The 23,212-nt window shown below is 44.2% G+C and overlaps 1 protein-coding gene across 7 annotated transcripts in view; it reads right to left on the bottom strand.

Moving 5' to 3' along the window:
* The window catches only part of SMARCA2 (SWI/SNF related, matrix associated, actin dependent regulator of chromatin, subfamily a, member 2), a 179,835-nt gene that overhangs the window by 28,578 nt on the left and 128,045 nt on the right, over positions 1–23,212 (bottom strand). The gene's annotated exons all lie outside the window — the stretch shown is intronic.

Here is a 23,212-nt window from a genome sequence, read left to right as displayed (position 1 = left end):
AAGCAAGATGTGCGTTTTTGTGTTTTTAAACCCGTTTTATTTACTGAACTGTTTTGTTCTCTGAAGAGGATGCACAGGTTTCAAAGCACTTCAATAAGGATAGGAAATTAAAGATCAAGAAAAGGTAAATATTTCCATCAAATGCACTTTGGAAATGCAATATTTGTGAACTAATGCTAAAATATTTTGCCACAAAATTGTTAATTTATATCTTTTTTTAAAATGCCTAAGAATCCTGACACTTCACTTTCAGTTTGATCCTGTAATCAATTTCTCAGGTTTTTTTTTTTCTTAAGGTGATATGGTTGGGGAAGGGGGAGAAAATTGTCAAAAGAGGTATTTCTGTTCTCATCCACTCTTTGAGATAAAGGGACAAAGCATAATCGTAAAATGTTTATTCTTTTAAATCTGTAAATCTGTGAGTAAAGTGGGCAGAATTTAATTTTCAATACAGTATTGTATTAGTGAAACTGTTTATTGTAAATACGACTACATGCATATTCATATTAAACACTGCTTTTAGAATTACATGGAAACAAAGAACGTTCCTCCTCTTTAGATTTTTTGCATTAACCAGGAATGCAGAGAATCACAACACACCTCCCTTCCCCCACCAAAGCACACATTCATTTGCAGTACTTAATGTTCGGTGATTTCTGCGGGTCTTTTTCTATTGGAAATTCATTACTTAAATATTTCCTACTGCTTTTCTCACTGAAAAAGTTGAATAAGATTGCTGCTGTATGTAAACCAAATAAGTGTAGATTATAAAATGCTTTTTTTCGAGACGGCTGATTAAATTCGTTCAGCTCACTGAACTCTGTTCTAAGAGGAAAAAAACCAAAACAAAACAAAACAAAAAAAAAAAAAAACTAGCTATACAAAGCTAGAGTGCTACCCAAAACAGAATGCACTTCCAAACCTTTTACCAGCACAATAATGAAATAAATCACAGATGCAAACCCCCAGTTTCCGACTGGTGACGTGTTGGGCAACAATGCGAGAGCCCTAATTCAACATACAGACGGCTCCCATGCTGAACTGCTTCTAGATTTAATGAAGTGAATAGGAAGGAAGTCAGGGGAAAAAAAAAAAAAGTGTACAAATAAGAAATTAACACTTTCCTCCCCACAGGAACAGTGATCTACATTTAACTCCAGTTAAGTTTGCTTGACGCACCTTTTTTTCTTAAAGGTGTGTTCAGGCTTTTCAGGATAGAACTCAACTGGAGCTTATTGTCCTCTTGCTAGGTTAAAATAATTAAAGGGTTGAGGGATTGCATTTTCCCAATCAAAACAGAGTATTTCTCTTTCCTCCACTGGATGGCCATGTTCTTTCTACAGGTGGCCATTTCTATGATTCCAGCTGTAAACTATCATAAAACGAGGCAACCAACTGCTCTTTTTTTTTTTTCTTTTCAGCTCAAAGGAGACAATGCCAGATTTGGATATAGAGTAGTCCCAGGCATTCAGACCAAAAAGAAAATAGTCCAGAGAACCATGTAGGGGGATGAGGTATTTACTTTCTTTTTAATACTCCATGATATTGTGTAGTTACACTGATCTGTGCTTTAAAATGAGAAAAAAATGAAGAGGTTGTGCCCACCCAATGCACAGAGATTGACTATATAGCTACCCAGAAGCATCCCTGCTAGTGCAAGGGAGCAGAGGGATGGATCTATTTTTTTTTTAAATGGTTAATTCAAAAATCACCAACTAGTCTGTGCTCACTTCTTCTGCCTCCAATGTGGCACGAAACTTATAAACCATCTAGCTGCCCCAGGACTGCTTCCCTCCAGTTCTCTGAGGTGGTTTAGCTGGATAACAACAACAATTGGGGTACTTGCTAAGCACTTACTATGTCCCAAGCGCCAAGGTAGGAACAGGAAAATCAGGTCAAGATCATCAGGATCTAGGATCATTTTCTCTTTTTGCTCTGTCCTCCTCCTCTAGACTGTAAACTCCTTTTGGGCAGGGACTGTGTCTGTTATATTGTTGTACTGTACTCTCCCAAGCGCTTAGTCCAGTGCTCTGCACTGAGTACGCGCTCAAGAAATGCGATTGACCGACTCCTCCCTCCCAATCACTCCACGGTCTGAGCTCTTACTGTGCGGGGGCACTGTACTAAGTGCTTCATTCATTCATTCATTTGATCGTATCTGTTGAGCACTTACTGTGGGCAAAGCACTGCACTAAGTGCTTGGGAGAATACAATGTAGCAATAAACGCTTGGGAGCGTACATACAACGGAGCTGGTAAACTCGACCCCTGCCTTCAAGGACTTTCCAGTCTACTGGATCTCAGGGTCGCTAATTAGCCCACCATGCTAAGAAGACCACCGAGAGAGCAGGGTGGTAAGAAGCAAGATCAGCTGTGGCAGAGGAGCTTAATGGGGCACCCAGACAGAGGCAATCCCTGGGTTTTGCTGGAGAGCAGAAAGGCTCCTGGAGAATGTGGGGGAGGAAAAAGGGCACAAAACGTGGCTAGTTAAATCCAGTTTGTCCCGGCGTATCTTAGACGATCAACAGAGCCATGAATTTACCTCGATGCAGCTTGATTATAATATAGTTGTCCTTCATGCTCAAAGACAACACCACAGATGCTGAGATTCACCCATTGGTGCACAGAAGCTAGATGGGTGGACAGAGGAAGGCCCTCGGGTCAAGCTGTGGGTTCGCGATATTTGGGATGGAAAATCCTTTAAAGCAGGAGCACTTGCCATGGGAAAAAATGAATACGAGTCTCGAAGGATAACTAATGGGAGCGAAAAATGTGAGCAGATCATAAAAGCAAACTTTTAAGAGGGAACTCCTTAGGTGTGTTCCTCTGTGTGTCATCTGTGTGTAGGGGGGCTCTTAAATCACCCAGGTGAGTGCACCGATTCCGATATACTGAGAGCTTCAAGAACATGCTGCACTTGAGTATCCTGGGTGTGGGGGACATGTGCCTCCTCCTTCAAGCGCCAAAGAGAAAACTAAACTCAAAGTGCTGAAATTTAAATAGAAGACTGAACCACAAGTTCCTACTTGCTTTCAACATGTCAAACACCCAGTGTACTATCCTAAGAGGTGTGCAATCTTTCCTTTGAAAAAAAGCAGCAGCACGTTCAAACTTGCATTACATTAATGACTAAAATTCCCTTTGCTCACCAGTTTAAGAATATATCTGTATGTAAAATATCCAAATGAACCAATCGACATTGAGGAATGAATAACTAGAGTGCCACTTCCCGGTGCACACCATTATTCCAAGGTAAATACCGTCCATTTCACCAGACCCAGGAGATTATCATCAAGAAATAGTACACAGGCATACTGTAATTCACTAAAAAGAAATTCCCATCCAGCGGTCTCAGTGAACATGTCCCATAATGTGAACTATTGCCATATTCCAGGCAAATGAATTCCGGCACAGAAATATTACTTTACGATTAAGAAGGTAGATAGTTAATAAATGGGATCTGAATGAAGAAATCGTTTTTTCATCTGGCCTAACAAATACAGAAAAGGCTCCAACATTCTGGTACCTGAGTCAACCTGTTGGAAAGGTAGAGGTGGACATCGTCTCAGAGTCTTATTGCGGAAAAGAAGGAAATGGAAGCCCAATGCCAATTTTAGTGCTCCTTTGGAGACCGTAATAATGGCTTCAGGATTATGATGAGCATCATTATTATTATTATCATCACTAATCATATTTATTGAGCATACCTCTAGTAGGATATTTGAAATTCACTGTGGTTGGTACAGTGCTCTGCACACAGTAGGCATTTGAAAAATACTCCTGATTGATTGGCAAAGAGTACATTTCAAGTATATTAGTAAAGGATTCCTCCAAATTCCACACACTGCTTTCTTAATGCTAGACACACTCCAAATCTCTTTGGCTGGAGATTCCTCCCCCTTTACCTTGTCACAGTAAGGTTTCTCTTCTTCCAGAGCAGCACGTGAGCATCCTCTCAGTCCCAATCGACCAAAAAAATTCCCAGAAATCAAAATCAACATAGACCCCGGGGTCTGGGTTCACTGAGCTTCATCACAAAGACATAGTATTGATGTTTTTGTTGCACCTACACCAAACAGCACATAATGCACTAAATCTGCAGACTTTACACTCCTTGTGGCCAGGAAACATACTGTGTGCTTCTGCTGTGTTTTTCAGAGCATTTACTATATGCAAACCACTGTAGTAGGTGCTTGGGAGAGTACAATAAAAGACACATTCCATGCACACAACAAATTACTCCTACTACTCCTACTAACATTTCTACTATAATCACCTTAATGCTCATTTACCTATGATGGTGGAACTGCCCATTCCAAAAATGAAAGGGAAGGGAAAAATGAAAGAGGGATCAAACCTAAGATTAAATTTGAAAAAAAAAAAAAAATTCCCCCTTTCACTTTCCTCAGAGAAAATATAAAATGAGACATCAATAATATCTTCAGTTCCTTGGAATTTCAAGACCTCTGCTGCAACAGAAATGCAAGTTCACTAATCGATCAATGGTATTTATTGAGTGCTTACTGTTGGCAGAACACTGTACTAAGCAGTTGGGAGAGTGCAATACAACAGAGCTGGTAAATGACATTAAGAGTTTTACAACAGCTTTATTGACTGGGCCATCATGCTTTAGTGAATAGATGATTAAGGTCTACTGCCCAGAAAAGAATATTCTGTGATAGAATTCTTGGCTGAATCAGGTAGTGGTTGTCTTGTCTGCTTCATTTCCTAAAATTAATCAGGGCTACATATTAGGTACGATTTAAATCTTTCATTTGAGGCAGTAAGACACCTGGATGTTTCATTTTTTCCTCTTTTTTAGTGGTATTTGTTAAGCGCTTACTAGATGCCAGGCACTGTTCTAAGCGCTGGGATAGATACAAGCTAATTAGGTTGGACAAAGTCCATATCCCACATGGGGCTCACGGGCTTAATCCCCATTTTATAGATGAGGTCACTGAAGCCCAGAGAAGTGAAGCGACTGGCCCGAGATCACACAGCAGACAAGTGGGGGAGCCGGGATTCGAACCCAGGTCCTTCAGCCTCCCAGGACCATGCTCTAGCCACTAGGCCATGCTGCTTCTCAAAAACACCAAGAAGCCTATCTGTTGACAATCCATGTCCCAAATCTTCATAATAAGGAACAACTCACAAATTAAATTTCCTCATAGACTCTTTAGAGAAAGATGGTACACACTGCTGATGACTCTATATTTTATATTTTCCCCATTAGCTTGCAGGCTCTACAAGGAGAAGAACCATCTCTAATCTATATTCTCTAGGGCATATACTGGCTGTTGACTACTGAAACTATTAATATGAACACACATGAAATCAGACTGTGGATACTCTTGGCATAGACAAGAAAGCGATTGGTTTGACAAACTTATCAACTGATACTGGGTATTAGCCATGCCACAGACAACCATCTGCTGGCAAAATCTAGTTGAAAATCATTACAACAATCTGCTAAATTTATGGCATGTGGCCACATGATGCACTGATAGATAAGGAACTCTTGAATTTTACCAGAACATTGGTCCATCATTTCGCCCACCGGCAAAAATAATGGATCAATTTTTATATCGATGTAAAGGAATGAAGTGATGATGCTATCCGGTCTGTGTGAATAAGAATTTGCAGAAGAACGGAGCCCCATATTTCTCCACATGTGAGGTTGAGAATAGCAGCCCACCTCCAGTTCTCCTTTAGCGCTATTCCATCCAATCTTTACTGCTTGGTTTGCTTGAGCTCTGGGCCAGGTTGCTGCAGTGCTTAAACTCTCTCTAACTTGTTTCCTCCTGTTCACAGCATCTGGCTACTTCAGCAGTTGTGGCATTTTTGGCTGTCTCCAGACTCTTCAAAGCTCACTCCCTATCTACGCTTGGCCTTGAGCTCTCCTAGACTTGGGCGTCCTCCCCAAGCCCATGACCCAGCATGGCTTGCTTCCTAAGCCGTCTCCCAGTAGCATAATATATACCGAGCATCTGCCGGTGGCAGTGCGCTGTACTTAAGCATTTGGGAAGTTCAAAATAAAGAGATGGCATGTTCCATGCCCCAATGGGGAAGGCAGACATCAAAATACGTACAAATAAGAGTAATGAGATGAGCTACACACAATAGGTGCTCAATAAATACCACTGAATGATAGACTGATAAGAAAAACTGGATAGGCCATTGCACTATTAGGAATCCATGGAGACCGCTACATGATTCCATATGTGTTAAGCAATCAATCAATGGTATTTACTGAGCATTTGTGGTGTGTTGAACACTGTACTAAGCACTTGGGAGAGTACACTATGACAGAGTTAGTAGACTCTAATCCCGGCTCCGCCACTTGTCTGCTGTGAGACCTTGGACAAGCCAGTTAACTTCTCTGTGACTCAGTTACCTAATCTGTAAAATGGGGGTTAAGACTGTGAGCCCCATGTGGGACAACCTGATTACCTAGTATCTACTCCGGTGCTTAGAACAACGCTTGGCACATAGTAAGCACTTAAATACCATAATAATTGTTATTATTATTAGACACATTCCTTGTCCACAATGAGCTTGTAATGTTGTTGTGAGCTACTTCTGAAGAAGGCGGCTTATACCTTTTCCTAAGAGTCTGTCTACACTCCAAATTGTAAACTCCTTTTAAATTCAGTCAGTCAATGGCACAAATTGAGTTCCTAGCTTGTACACTTGAGAATGTATATGATCCTTGCCCTCGAGGAGCTTATGACTGAGCGGGGGAGACAGACACTTAAATACATTTCTGAGAGGAGGAAGTAAGAGGGTACATAAGATAGGAACCTAAGTGCTTCAGTGGTTGCGAATACTTTGAAGACGGGGAGAGCAATGGTCCGCCAGATGTGAAGGGGGAGAGAGATCCAGGCAAGGGGAAAAGTGTGAGCATGATACCAGCAGTAGGACAGATGAGAACAAGACATAGCAAGTGGTTTAGGTTGAGAGGAATGAAGAGTGTGAGCTGGGCTAGACCTGGAGAGGAGAGAGGATAAGTAGGAGGGAGAAAGCCGATGGAGTACATTAAAACCAATGGTCAGGTGCTTCTGCTGGACACAGCACGGAATGGGCAACCACTGCAGGTTTATACTGCTCTGCAGAGAATGAGCATTCAGTAAAAATCCCTGAGCGGACCAATGGCCGGCTTACAACAGGCACTGCTTCCTAAAAACGGTTGTCTTGCCAATACAGAGGAGGGGAAAGGGGATGGGGCCGGTGCCTGGCTCCCCGAGGAAATAAGTATGTGGCACAGTTATTCGGGGTGGCCACTTCAAATTACGGGGCTGATCCTGAAGTGAGCAGTGGTAGCCCCAGCATGGCCAGAGGCTGCCGTCCTCTGGTTTGGGCACCGAGAGTGCTACCGCCTGATTTAAGTGTTAACGGAAGCTAGTAGAGAATGCAGGGCAAAGTGGAAATATTTCTCCAATAATTCACTTCACTCAGATGTGGAGGTGCTGCGTTCTATACCTAATGCAGCTTCCTAACACTAATAAGAAGAATGATGATTAGGGTATTTATTAAGCACTTTCTATGCATCAAGCAGTGTTCTAAGTGCTGGGGTAGATACAAGCTAACCAGGTCAGACCTAATCCTTGTCTCACACGAGGGTCACCGTCTAAGTAAGAGGGAGAACAAATACTGAATCAGGTAGGTGACTTGCTCAAGGTCACAGAGCAAGTGGCAAAACTGGGATTAGAACTCAGGTCATATGCCCTTCAACAGTAACCCACAGAGGCTACATGGATGCAGTCCAGCCTACAGTTCACGAAGGCATATTTCATAGTGGTTTGCTCTAGATCTCAGAGAAAGGGTGTCTGACCTGATTATAATGTATCCACCCCAGCGCCTCACGCAGGGCATAGCCCATCTGTAAGCCTTTAAAAAAATACCACAATCATTATTATTAAAAGGTGACAATCTCCCCACCAGATGCAGATGGACGCATTAGCCACCCGAGCTTCTGGAAATTAGCTCTGTGGAGCTAGAACACCGAGACCGTGAATCCACACTCGACAAGCCACAGTTTTTGGTTCCCGACTCCTGCAGCCTCCCCAGTGCTCTAACAGTTGGGAAGGCAGCCTTTAAACGTCCCCTGCCCCAACCTCTACAAGGGGATGGGGTCTACGGTCCCACGGTGATGTTTTGGAGTGGGGAATAGATCGCTCACCACCAAACCCCATATACTTCTGTTGTAAACCCAAAGCTCCACTAAAAGGGCAAATAATTCTAGTTGCTTCTCAACAACCTTCTCTATCATCTTTCTCTTAGTGATCGTAATGAGGAGAATGGTGAGCACCTTTGGAACTCCTTTAGCATCCCCAGGTAGAAAGTCAAACAGAAAGAAGACACTGCACAAATATCCTTTGGCATATATCTGCTACCACTATGAATCTGAGCAATTTTATCTGCAAAGCAGATGGAAAACTCCTTAGACAGAGAAAATGGTGACACTTTGAGGTTGCAGACAGTGTGAATTAATCAGACTGCCCACAATCTAAAACAGTTCTGCTGGATGTAAACTGCAGATGGCATGATAGGAACAAAGAAAGCTTTCTCTGCCTTCACAACTGCCACAGCAGAAGATTTTTTAAATTATTGATGTTATTGATCCGCTTCAGAATGACAACTGTCAGCCGCACCACAGTAATCTTCCTACTTTCTTCATCGATCAAAAGTCACCGCAATTGTGACCTGTAAGGCTACCACAGGAGAGGGGACATTTAGGGGTTACCATATCAATATTAGCTGACAATCAATTTACAATCCACTCTGACAGAATGGATAATGGGCTACCCAGCATAATTCCTTACAGATTTTTGGAACGCAATTGGACCCATTGTCCTCCCTGAATGAAGAGAGGAGGAACACAGGATCCTTTAGTCTGGAGAAATGAATGGGTCATACCATGAAAACGGTGTTATTTTTGAATTCCCAGTTTCAAACTCATTTATCCAGCATTTGATCACCTTTGTGCGTACAGTCTTCTACTGTCACAAAATCACAAATCAGTCAATCAAGCAAAAGGCAAAAGAAGCATTGTTGGTCTGCTTGAGACATGACTTTCCAGCTGGAATTTATTTTAATTTCCATCTCCCCCTCTACAATGGGAGCTCCTTGTGGACCGGTGACAGTGGCTACAAACCCTACTGTTTTGTACTCTCCCAAGTCCTTAGTACAGTGCTCTGCACACCGTAAGTACAAAATCAATACCCTCGATGGACTGACTGATAGGGTGAATAGGATTTAGTGTTAGTATTTTATAAATCACCTCACTCTCATCCCTACTTCCAGTCTCTTCCCCCTCCAATCTATGCTACATACTGCCCACATGATTCATCTTCTGGAAGCATCGCTCATCTCTTCTCCCCTTTCCTCAAAACCCCCTAATGGTTTCCCATTTCCCCTCACATCAAGCAAAAACTCTTTACAATTAGCTAAAAGGCTTTCTGCCCAACTCTCATCTTACATATCAGTTTTCTTCATTTGCTACTCCTCAGCCCATTCTCTTTGTTCCTCCCAAGCAAATCTTCCAACTGTACCTCGCTCTCCACTCTCCTGTCTCCGGCCCCTCACTTCCCAGCCCGGGAACGCCCCTCCCTCCCCTAAATCAGACACAGCGCTGCTCTACCCACTTTCAAAATTCTCCTCATATGCAACTTCTTCCGACAAGCCTTCACCCTTTAACTCCCAACACCCTGGGTCTTATCAAGTCATCCACACATTTATAGCACCCTTCCTGAGCATTTGCACTGCCAATTGTACAATCCATTATTTAGCATGATTAAGCTACTAGAAAATATTTTTTGTCCAGCTCCCACGTCAGCGTAAGCTCCTTGAGGCCAGGGACGACGTTTCATGCATCGGTTGTAGTTCCTCAAACGCTTGGACACTAAACAGGAACAACACATGGCACGGGATGGAAATGACTACAGGCCTTGACAGTCTTTTGTTAAGTAGGGAAGCTCAATATTAACATCCCCTCTTTGCAGGTGAAGAAACCAAACCAAGGGCAAATGAAATGAGATGGCTAGGATCACAACATAGACCAATGGCATAACTAAGAAATACAATCTTTCAAGAGTTAACTGGCATTATATCCATCCACTAAGCCCAAGCTGGCTTTGACCCAATTTCCTGTAGCAATCAAATAGACATTTCCTCGGATAAAGTGGCAAGACTCTGGAGGCTTTTGGATCAAGATTGCTTAAAGAGCCAAAGAAAACTACTGTGTGATTAAATAGGAGACTCGAGGAATGCAGAATTAATAGGTGAATCAATCAGTCAAGAGTACGTACTGATCGACTAGTGTACTGAGCGCCCTAAGTACTACGGGAGCCTTGTGAGAAGCAGCGTGGCTCAATGGAAAGAGCTCAGGCTTGGGAGTCAGAGGTCATGGGTTCAAATTCCAGCTCCACCAATTGTCATCTGTGCGATCTTGGGCAAGTCACTTAACTTCTCTGTGCCTCAGTTACCTCATCTGTAAAATAGGAATTAAGACTGTGAGCCCCCCGTGGGACAACCTGATCACCTTGTATCCTCCCCAGGGCTTAGCACATAGTAAGTGCTTAACAAATGCTATCATTATTATTGTTACTGTGAGTAAAGACGTGCTCCGATGTCACAGAAGAGCTGAACAAGCAATGGGGGTGGGGTTGGGGGGATAACCCAGTTACCTCATCTGTAAAATGGGGATTAAGACTGTGAGCCCCACGTGAGACAACCTGATCACCTTGTACCTCCCCCAGCGCTTAGAACAGTGCTTTGCACATAGTAAGCGCTTAACAAATACCAAAAAAAAGTAACTAGTGAAGGCCTCCTGGAGGAGATGGGATTTTAAAGAGCTTTGAAAATGAGGAGAGCTGTGGATGGAAGAACTTGAAGTGGGGATAGACTGTCAGGCACTGGGACTTAAGCGCTTAGTACAGTGCTCTGCACATAGTAAGCGCTCAATAAATACGATTGATGATGATGATGAGGGCATGAGCAGGAAGTTGATGGTGTGAGACGGGAATGGGGCAGAGTGAGTAGGTTACCTCGAGAGGAACAAAGAGTGAGACCCAGCTAGGGGTGTTGGAGAAGAAAGTGGGAGAGTCAATCAATCAGTGGCATTTATTGAGCACTTAGTCACTCATTCATTCAATCGCATTTACTGAGCGCTTACTTTGTGCAGTGCACTGTACTAAGCACTTGGAAAGTACAATTCGGCAACAGATAGGCACAATCCCTACCCAACAATGGGCTCACGGTATAGAAGGGAGAGACAGACAACAAACCAAAACAAGTAGACGGGCAGCAATAGCAGAATTATAGATATGTATACATCATTAATAAAATAAATAGAATAATAAATATGTACAAATATACACCAGTGCTGTGGGAAGGGGAAGGGGGTAGAGCAGAGGGAGGGAGTGGGGGTGATGGGGAGGGGAGGAGGAGCAGAGGAAACGGGGGGCTCAATCTGGGGAGGCCTCCTGGAGGAGGTGAGCTCTCAGTAGGGCTTTGAAGGGACAGAAGGGAGCAAGTTTGGCGGATGTGAGATGGGAGGGCATTCCAGGCTAGAGGTAGGACGGGGACCAGGGGTCGACGGCGGGACAGGCGAGAATGAGGCACAGTGAGGCACAGAGACACACTCATTGTGTGCAGAGCACTTTACTAAGCTCTTGGGAGAGTAAAAGAGCTGGAAGATCTGGCAGATCCCTGCCCTCGAGGAGCTTAGACTCTAACCAATGGCCAGACATTCCTAGTTGACGCAGAGAGGAATAGGTAAGCATTTGAAGGTTTTGAGGAGTGGGGAGACGTGGGCAGCAAGGACAATGTTTTAGAAAATGATCCAGGCAGCAGAATGAAGTGTGCAATGGAGAGAGCAGAAATTGAAGGCAGGAAGACTAGTTAGGAAGCTGAGGCAGTAGTCAGCCACGATACGACAAGGGCCTGGACCAGGAGAGTGGCTGTCTGGAGCCATGGGAGTGGATGAGCTTGCCAGGGGAGTGGTGAGTATAAAAGTAAGAAGAGAAGGGGACCTAAAACAGAGCCTTGTACAAACGTGCTCAAGTCAGTAAATACCCTGTGATTTCAGTAACATCATTCACTTACCTCCATAGCAAAAATCCCTGTAGCAAAGTTCAATCCTAGAATTGTGGTTAAGTCAAGAATAACCCACTAAGGAGGCATTCCCGGCTCTACTGTGCCATCTCTTAACTGAGCCTTGGATCCCAAACTAAAAATTGACCTAAGGCCACAGGGCCTGCTCTTCTGTCTCCATGTCTGCTTGGCTCTGTTCCTAGGCTTTGACTTGGCTAAAAATAGTCTGGCAATCTATCGCTGGGAAGGCAACGGATGGGTATTTTTAGACTCTATAAGCTTGAGAGGGGGACTGAGCCAATCGTTGGGCGCAAAATGGTGCAGGTGCTAGAGGTGCCCACCGTAGGAGCAGAAGCTCTACCAGAAATCCACTCCTACTTCACTTCTCTGTGCTCCAGTTACCTCATCTGTAAAATGGGGATTGAGACTGTGAGCCCCACGTGGGACAGGGAACTGGGTCCAACCTGATTACCTTGTATCTACCCCAGCGCTTAGAACAGTGCTTGGCACACAGTAAGCACTTAGCAAATACCATAATAATTATTATTATTACTATTAGTTCGGCCCCTCTCACCATTAGGGTCATCCTGAGAGGCAATCTTGCAAACAGAAAAAGTTCCCCAGCAACTGAGACGTAAGGCACCGCCACCAGTATAATGGACCCCCCGTTGTCAAAGAAAACCTACCACAGGTAACTGGAGTTCTGCATTTTGGATAAGGCCAATGACGTGACACCCGAAAAATTATTTCTGCTTGGTTCTGAGAAAGTTATGAACATTTTTATCTCATTTAGAGCGCTGAGCTACGTTCTTCGAAGCAGTCTGGCTGTGGGAGTACCAAGCAAGACCGAATTAGTTGAGCTTACTATTACAAAACATTCCTTTACTCCACTGGAGGTAAAATTTAGTGGCCACCCCTAAGTGTTCCTTGATTTTACTGACACTGTAATTTTCTCTGTGAAGAAAAATGAAGGAATTCACCCAAAGGGATATGTAGCTTTAAAAATATAACAAGTATGGCAAGCTGTGTGGCCTATCAGTCAATCAATCACCCAATTGTATTTATTGAGTGCTTACTGTGACCAAGTGGAAAGAGCACAGGCCTAGGAATCAGAGGTCCTGGGTTGTCCTGGGTTCTAATCCTGGCTCTGCCACTTGTCTGCTCTGTGACTTTGAGCAAGTTGCTTAAACTTCTCTGTGCCTCAGTTACCTCATCTGTAAAATAGAGATTAAGACTGAGAGTCCCAGGTGGGACAGGGATTGTGTCCAACCTGATTAGTCTGTGTCTACTCCAGTGCTGAGAATAGTGCCTGGCACACAGAAAGTGCTAAACAAATATCATTAAAAATCTATATATTCCCATGAAAGAGAATGCATTACGGAACAAGAGTACAACTGAATTTTTGTTAAACACTTCCTTTAAGTACTGTGATTTCACTATGAAAATTATTCTTCTTGTTAGATTCATTCAATGGTATTTACTGAGCACATACTGTGTGCAGAGCACTGTTCTAAGCGCTTGGGAAAGTGCAATACAGATTGAAGTCTCTTGAGGGTAGAGAGCAGCATGTCTTTTAATCAATCGATGGTATTTATTGAGTGCTTACTACCTGCAGAGCTCTGTACTGAGCGCTTGAGAAAGTACCATAGAGTTGGTAAAGGTGATCCCAGCGCTCTGCAAATGGTAGGTACTCGAAAATACTCCTGACCGAGTCGGTGTTTATCGACACTAAGTAAATTTTATTTTTCTATTCGTGATAATAACAACGATAATTATGGTACTTGTTAAGTGCTTACTAGGTGTTGCCAATTTGTACTTCCCAAGCGCTTAGTACAGTGCTCTGCACATAGTAAGCACTCAATAAATACGATTGATGAATATAGGTGCCAAGCACTGTTCTAAGAGGAGGGATAGATACAAGTCATTCAAACTGGACTCAGTCCCTTTCTGACATGGGGTTCACACTCTTAATCCCCATTTTACAGATGAGGTAACTGAGGCACCGAGAACTGAAGTGACTTGCCCAAGGTCACGCAGCAGACACGTGGCAGGGCCGGGATTAGAACTCAGGTCCTTCTGACTCTCAAGCCCGTGCTCCATCCAGAAAGCCATGCTGCTCCGTGGCTAGTTATAGTGTTTAGAGATAACTAAAGTAATATGTTGAACCGATAGACTAGTCAAATTTAGAGCCAATTACTCCTCAAACCCAACCGGCGAAGCTGGTCAAAAATAATATTTATTAGCAGTAATAGTATTTAGTAAGTGCTTACTGTGTGCAGAACATCATTCTAAGCGCTAGGAGAGAACACCTAAGTGGTAATTAAACATGATCCTTGTCCTTGGGGGTGGAGGGGGTGCATAATCTAAGGATGTAATTGGGGAGAAGGGATTGGAGGCAGATCCAACAGGAGTGATGACAGATGAAAATCCACCACAAACAAATACACAAAGTAGGCTCCAATCTCAGTGGGTTAGATGAGTCCGAGAGCATGCAGGAGCAGTTTACAACCCCGGCAGAGCGTTGGGGGACCATGCCAGGACCGGGACCCTCACTTACCAGGAGAAATATGGGACTTCATTATCCCTAGTGATTAGGGTAGACACCCAAGGAAGTGTATTACTCTATTAATTCAAACAGCAAAGAATCGGAATTCATCAATCAACTGCATTGTAATAAGCACTGTAATAATAATAAGCATTGTAATAAGCACTGGAGGCCTTCCCAGACTGAGCCCCCTCTTTCCTCTCCCCCTCCCCATCCCCCCTGCCCTACCTCCTTCCCCTCCCCACAGCACCTGTACAGATGTTTGTACAGATTTATTACTCTGTTTTACTTGTACATATTTACTATTCTATTTATTTTGTCAAAGATGTGCATCTAGCTTTACTTCTATTTATTCTGATGACTTGACACCTGACCACATGTTTTGTTGTCTGTCTCCCCCTTCTAGACTGTGAGCCCGCTGTTGGGTAGGGACCGTCTCTACATGTTGCCAATTTGTACTTCCCAAGCGCTTAGCACAGTGCTCTGCACACAGTAAGTGCTCAATACATACGATTGAATGAATGAATGAATGAAAAAGCACTTGGTAAAAAGGTGTATTACTACATTTTTATGGACACAGTGTGCAAGTCTGCAAGAGATTCGCTCTCAAAATCCCTTATGATGATGGAGATGGAGGGGGAGGGAGGAGGAGGAGGAAGAAAGAAGAAGGAAGGAGAAGGAGGAAGGGGAAGAAGGAAGGAGAAGAAGGAGAAGAAAAAGAAAGAAGAAGAAGAAGAAGAAGAAGAAGAAGAAGAAGAAGAAGAAGAAGAAGAAGAAGGAGAAGAAGGAGAAGGAGGAGGAGGAGGAGAAGGAGGAGAATAATAATTGTGATATTTGTTAAGTACTACTACGTGCTAAACAGCAGCTTGGCCTAGTGGATAGAGCATGGGCCTGGGAGTAAGAAGGATCTGGGTTCTAATCTAGGCTCTGCCACTTGTCTGCTGTGTGACCTAGGGAAAGTTACTTAGCTTCTCTGTGCCTCATCTGTAAAATGGAGATTAAGCCTGTGATCCCCATGCGGGATAGGGACTGTGTTCAACCTGATAACCTTGTATCTACCCCAGCGCTTAGTACAGTACCTGGCACACAGTAAGCGCTTAACAAACACCATAAAAACGAATAAAAAACAAAAGATGATCAGGTCCCACATAGGGCTCACGGTCTAAATAGGAGGGAGAAAAGGACATAAGCTCACCATTGCTATAATCATCTCTAGCTCTATTCCAAAAGGCAAAAGGATGTCATTATTTCAGATTACTGGAGCATTATTTAATTCATTCATTCAATCATATTTATTGAGCGCTTACTGTGTGCAGAGCACTGTACTAAGCGCTTGGGAAGTACAAGTTGGCAACATAATACATTACTATTTATATCCTATTCTATTAAATAGAATATTCTATATTCTATTTAATACATTACTACTGCAGTCAGTGCACTGTAGGTATATACTTTTGGTCTAAAACATCCAAGTAGCCTGAGTGTATAACATGGGAAATACTGGTATCATGGTCAAACTTGGTCTCCTCATTCCACTATTAAGAACAGGATTTTAAAAAAAAAAAGGTATTTATCAAACTCTTCCTATGTGCCAGAGTACTGTGCTAAACCTTGGGTTAGATAGAGATAATCAGACTGGATACAGTTCCTGACACAGGGAAGCCAGCGTGGCTTAGTGGAAAGAGCACAGGCTTGGGAGTCAGAGGACATGGGTTCTAATCCCAGCTCTGCCACTTGTTTGCTGTGTGACCTTGGGCAAGCCGCTTAACTTCTCTGTGCCTCAATTACCTCATCTGTAAAACGGGGATTAAAACTGTGAGCCCCCCTTGGGACAACCTGATTACCTTGAATCTACCCCAGCGCTTAGAACAGTGCTCGGCCCATAGTAAGCGCTTAACAAATACCATTAATTATTATTAAATAGGGCTCATAATCCAAAAGGTGGGGCAGGGCTGGTGTTTTATTCCAATTTACAGATGAGGAAACCGAGGTGGTAATAATGAAAATAATAACTGTGGCATGTGTTAAGCACTTACTATGTATCAAGCACTACACTAAGCACTGGTGAAGATACAAACTGATCAGGTCCCACATGGTGCTCAAACTCTAAGTAGGAGGGAAAACAAGTATTGAATTCCCATTTTGCAGATGAGGGAGCTGAGGCACAGAAGTGAAGTGACTCGTCTAAGGTCACACAACAGGTGAGTGGTAGAGCCAGCCTTAGAACCCAGGTCCTTTGACTCCCAGAACTCCCGGGTCTGGGCTCTTTCCGCTAGGCTATGCTGTAGTAATAATGATAACAATAATAATTATATTTGTTAAGCACTCACTATGTACCAAGCACTGTGCTAAGCACCAAGCTAGAGATAATCAGGTCCCACGTGGGGCTCCTGACCATAAGAGGTCAATGGCAGAGCTGGGATTAGAACCCAGATCCCAGGATTTCCAGTTCCCTGCTCTTCCCACTAGATCATAGGATTGTAATTCAAGCCTCTTTACTATAGTAATTGAACTAAACATTTTCCTGGGTACCTTTTACAGCATTACTCTGGCAGTTCACTAAACAGTTCCCTAGTGCTTTACGAATTAATGCACCTCCCTAGACATCTAATTTAATAACTGGAGCGACTTAGGCGCCGGGGAGAATTTGGCTCGTTAATTCCACTTGAAAGATGTAGAAATAAGGCAATGAGTCAGATGTTTATGTGGAAAATACAACATGCAACTCCAAGAAACTGCACAGGAGCATCAGCTTTGAAGTCAAGGCTGGATTTCCTGCACATTTTGCAAATTTCCAACAACGGGGCCGACATATTACACTGACGAAGTCAAAACTTCCCAGTATCAAAGGGTTTTTCCGTGTTTCTGTGTGCTGTCACACCTTCAGATTTCTTTTACATTGGAGATTTCTATGTACCGGCCACTGAAATCTGTGCCATGGGGAAACTGGACAGGAAAAAAAGCAACCCCCCCCACAAAAAAAAAAAACCCCAAAAAACAATCAAATGCATTTCTGACCAAAGTGGACACTGGTGGTCATCAGCAGAAGACACCAAAATCTCTCCAACGGTATCGGGATCAAACTGATCGTGTGCTTATTTTATTTGTTTATTTGGCAGTGTCTTGCACTCTTTGTTTAGGGAGGGTGATGGATGGGCCAAGTTTCCTCTGAACACCGTAGGTTTAGACCTGTCGAGGCTCACTTGGGCTCCAGTCTACTATGCCTCCAGTTCTGCCGTAATGGATACTTCCGATACGTGCTTGGGCCAGGAGGCTGTTAGGGAATTAAAGTATTTTTTTTGACAACACGAGCCTGTTTGGATGCAGTGCGCCACGTCAGTCGTGATGGGTGCTCCACTGTGACTTTTCCTTGCCACGAGATTTTGCAATAGTACAGTCCTTGCACTACGTGAAAGCTAAGCACATGAGTGAGACAGATGTTGCCAGAAAACATACTCCACTCCTTAAAAACTTCCAATGGTTTCTCATCTCCCGCCGCATCAAGTAGATGCTCCTTACTAGAGGTTTCAGAGCTCTCCACCTTGCATTTGAAGCTTTCTTCACTCACTGCTCCCTTGCTTGCAGTCTTTGCTCTTTCCCAAGCTCATCTTTTAACTGTACCGCGCTCGACTCCGGCCTCCCCCACCAAATCTGCCAGGCGGCACACCTCTCCCCATCTTGAAAGACCTCCTACAATTCCACCTCCTTCAACAAATCATCTCCAATTAATTCCCAAAACTCGAGCCAACTTGTACTTCCCAAGCGCTTAGTACACTGCTCTGAACACAGTAAGTGCTCAATAAATACGACTGAATGAATGAATGAATGAATGAGTCACATTCTGAGCATATTACTGTTCTTAACCCTTGTGGACGTACGTATATTTTTATAATTGTGTTCAGTTATTTGTTCAGGTGTTTCATCCCAAAGTGAAGTAGCGTGGCCTAGTGGAAAGAGCACAGGCTTGGGAGTCAGAGGACCTAGCTTCTAATTCCAGTTCTGCTACTTGTCTGCTGTGTGACTCCGGGCAAATCACTTAATTTATCTGTGCCTCAGTTACCTCATCTGTAAAACGGGGATTAAGACTGTGAGCCCCATGTGGGATATGGACTGTGTCCAACCTAATTAGCTTGTATCTAACCCAGTGCTTAGTAAAATGCCTGGCACACAGTAAGCACTTAAAGACTATCATCCAAAAACCCCTCAAAATCGCTTGTTTCTGGCCCAGCCTTTAGTACAGTGCCTGGAATATAGTAAGCACTTAAATACCATTAGAAAATGTCTCCTTCCTGGTTCATTCTTATTCTTCCTCTGGTTTTCACCACCTGTAAATCCTTTGTGTTTGCCTTCCTCATTAGAGTATAAGCTCCCTGGAGGAAGAGAATGCGTGTCTTGCTACTGTTCTACTCTTCAGGTCTTTAGTACAGTGCCTAGCACTCAGTAGGCCCTCAATAAATACCACCGATGGACTGATTGATTTTAGCAGTGTTCAGTGGAAGAACGCACAATCACTGAGGGGCAGACAGCTCACTCATTCTCTGAAGGTTAGGGAGAGGGCAAAGGGAATCCTTTAAATTAAACTTATATGACTGTAAGCTCCTTGTGGGCAGGGAACGTGTCTACCAAATCTGTTACACTGAACTCTCTGTGCCTCAGTTACCGCATCTTTAAAATTCATTCATTCAATCGTATTTATTTTAGCACTGTACTAAGCACTTGGGAAGTACAAGTTGGCAACAAATAGAGACGGTCCCTACCCAACGGCGGGCTCACAGTCTAGGAGGAGGAGGCAGACAACAAAACAAAACATGCGCACAGGTGTCATCAGAATAAATAGAAATAAAGCTAGATGCACAGTATTAACAAAATAAATAGAATAGTAAATATGAACGAGTAAAATAGAGTAATAAAGCTGTACAAACATATATAGAGGTGCTGTGGGGAGGGGAAGGAGGTAGGGCGGGGGGGATGGGGAGGAGGAGAGGAAAAAGGGGGCTCAGTCTGGGAAGGCCTCCTGGAGGAGGTGAGCTCTCAGTAGGGCTTTGAAGGGGGGAAGAGGGCCAGCTTGGCGGATATACGTCTCTCAGGATGATAAAAGTGAAATTGATACAAGTCTTATGAGAAGAGTGTGAGCCTCAAGTGGGACAGGGACTGTGTCCAACCTAGTTCACTTGTATCTACCCCAGTGCCTAGAACAGTGTTCAGAACATAGTAAGGGCTTAACAAATACCACAATTATTATTATTATTACTACTCTGCACACAGTAGGTGCTCAATAAATACCACTGACTGATTGATTGATGTGAAACAAAAACTGATTTTATTTCGCCCTTCTGGCCCATTTACCTGCTCCGCAATTGATCCAACTGTTAACTGACTCTAATGAGTCTAATGACTCCAATGAGCCCTTAGGTAATTTGTAAGCGCTGCACGACACCCAGTTTTGAGAAGAAAAGAGATCACAGTTGTGTTCTCTCTCCTGGTCTCCATCATGCCCCATGCTCTGGTGTTGGACCGCTGAAAACAGCATGGAAACAGCCTGGCTCTGGAAATCAGAATACCTAGAATCTAGTCCTCGCCCTCCAGGTGATGAATGGAGTCTCATGGAGTCTGCTGTTGAGAATCTGACCTGAGGCTTCAAGTCTGGGAACCTCCATGTAGAAAGTAATCAAAGTAGGAAATAATAACAATAATAATAATAATAATAATGTTGGTATTTGTTAAGTGAGAAAACAGCAGGGCCTAATGAAAAGAGCTTGGGACTGGGAGTCAGAGGACTGTGTCCAACCAGATTAGCTTGTTATCTCTCCCGGCGCTTACAGCAGTGCTTGACACATAGTAGGTGCTTAACAAATACCATCATTATTAGAGAAGCAGCGTGGCTCAGTGGAAAGAGCCCGGGCTTTGGAGTCAGAGGTCGTGGGTTCGAGTCCCGGCTCCGCCACATATCTGCTGTGTGACTTCGGGCAAGTCACTTCACTTCTCTGGGCCTCAGTTACCTCATCTGTAAAATGGGGATTAAGGCTGTGAGCCCCACGTGGGACAACCTGATCACCCTGTAACCTCCCCAGCGCTTAGAACAGTGCTTTGCACATAGTAAGCGCTTAACAAATGCCATTATTATTATTATTATTATTCCCTAGGTTCTATTACTGGCTCTGCCATTTTCCTCCTGTGAGGCTTTGTGCAAGTCGCTTCACTTCTCTGTGACTCAGTTTCCCCAACTGTAAAAGGTGGATTCAATACCTGTTCTCCCTCCTACTTAAACTGTGAGCCCCGTGTGGGACAGGGACCGTGTCTGACCTGATTGATTTGCATCTACCCCAGCGCTTGGAACAGTGTTTGACCCACAGGAAGCACTTAACAAATACCATTAAAAAAAAGTGCCAAAGGTTTGTGGGCAGTGCCCCATTCTCGTCTATCTCGCCGCCAACCTCTCGCCCACATCCTACCTCTGGCCTGGAATGCCCTCCCTCCTCATGTGAGACAGATGATTGCTCTCCCCCACTTCAAAGCCTTATCGAAGGCACATCTCTTCCAAGAAGCCTTCCCTGACTAAGCCCTCCTCTCCTCTTCTCCCACTCCCTTCTGGGCTGCTCTTAACTTGCTCCTTCATTCATCCTCCCTCCCATCCCCACAGCCCTCTCTCTTCCCTGTCAGTCACGTTCCTGCTGGGGCCCTGGGGTGCAATGAGTGAGTGGGTGGGCAGGGGGGCCACCTTTGGAGTACACTCAAAGGACTTTCACCTGAGGGACCCATTTCCAGCCCAGGTGGCTGCAAAGCCACACCAATGCTGTGCCGCGGCACCTTGACTCGGAACATATCACCATGGCAACTGCTGCAGTCTTTGCCTCCCCAACTAATTGCCCACTTTTCAGGATTCCCGCTGCACCTGTCCACTTCACGACGGTGGCTCTTTGGTCAGAAACTATCCCTGTTGATGATTTGGCCCGAGAAGTCAGAACCAAGCCTCGGACCCAGGTCTCCCGTTTTCCAGAGCAACAGGAGGGGAATGCCAGCTGGGACTACGCCATCAGTGGGGAAGTTGTCTGACTGAAGAATCACCCAGGGCGGTCCACAAGGTGGGCAGAGCCCGCGGATAGCCTGAAAATTAGCTAACGTGGACAGTGAAGACTCCAGCAGCTACCAAGGCAAATGCCGGATGGGTTGTGGTGCTGCGGCACAGCATTGGCATTCTGCTGTGATTGCTTCAGCTGGAAATGTGTCTAGAACAGTGCTTTGCACACTGTAAGCACTTAAATGCTATTTAAAAAAATGCGTCGTGTGTGCAAAAACACTTATACAGGCACCCCTGCCCACTTATACACACTTGTGGCACTCTGGGTCCCTGAAGAAATGTGAATGACAGAGTGCAAGCAGCACTGTGCAAACCATTTTCGCTATAATCAATTCCTTCGTGGTGGCTGCCGGTCCCCAAGTCTCAGGATCAATCAAAGGTATTAATTTAGTGCTTACTGTGTGCAGAACACTTTACTAAACACTTTGGGGGGGGGGGGGGGTACAATACATCAGTTGGTAGGCACTATCCTGATCCACCAGGTGCTTACAGTCTAAAGGGGGACACAGGTGTTAAAATCCCCTACTCCCCTCCTCAAAAATCTCCAGTGGCTACCAATCAACCTACACATCAGGCCAAAACTCCTCACTCTCGGCTTCAAGGCTGTCCATCACCTTGCCCCCTCCTACCTCACCTCCCTTCTTTCCTTCTCCAGCCCAGCCCGCACCCTCCGCTCCTCTGCCGCCGCTCACCTCCTCAATGGGCCTCATTCTCGCCTGTCCCGCCGTCGACCCCCGGCCCACGTTCTTCCCCTGGCCTGCCCTCCCTCCGCACATCCGCCAAGCTAGCTCTCTTCCTCCCTTCAAAACCCTACTGAGAGGTCACCTCCTCCAGGAGGCCTTCCCAGACTGAGCCCCCCCCCTCCTCCCCATCCCCCCACCTCACCTCCTACCCCTCCCTACGGCACCTGTATATATATATGTTTGTACATATTTATTACTCTATTTTACTTGTACATATTTATTCTATTTATTTTATTTTGTTAATATGTTTTGTTTTGTTGTCTGTCTCCCCCTTCTAAACTGTGAGCCCGCTGTTCGGTAGGGACCATCTCTATATGTTGCCAACTTGGACTTCCCAAGCGCTTAGTACAGTGCTCTGCACACAGTAAGCACTCAATAAATATGATTGAATGAATGAATGAATATTTACAATTCTATTTATCATATTTTGTTAATATGTTTTGTTGTCTGTCTCCCCCTTCTAGACTGTGAGCCCGCTGTTGGGTAGGGACCATCTCTATATGTTGCCAACTTGTACTTCCCAAGCGCTTAGTACAGTGCTCTGCACACAGTAAGCGCTCAATAAATATGATTGAATGAATTGGGGGAGTACAACACATCAGTCGGTAGGCACTATCTTGATCCACCAGGTGCTTACAGTCTAAAGGGGGACACAGATATTAAGACAAATAACAGATAAAGGAAATGGCAGAGTGTAAGACTATGTACCTAAGGGCTGTGGGGCTGGGAGTGGAGTGACTATCAAACTGCTTAA

This window comes from Tachyglossus aculeatus, chromosome X4, assembly GCF_015852505.1.
Source record: "Tachyglossus aculeatus isolate mTacAcu1 chromosome X4, mTacAcu1.pri, whole genome shotgun sequence".
In the NCBI taxonomy this organism is placed as follows: Eukaryota; Metazoa; Chordata; class Mammalia; order Monotremata; family Tachyglossidae; genus Tachyglossus; species Tachyglossus aculeatus.
This window is presented reverse-complemented; position numbering and strand designations above follow the sequence as displayed.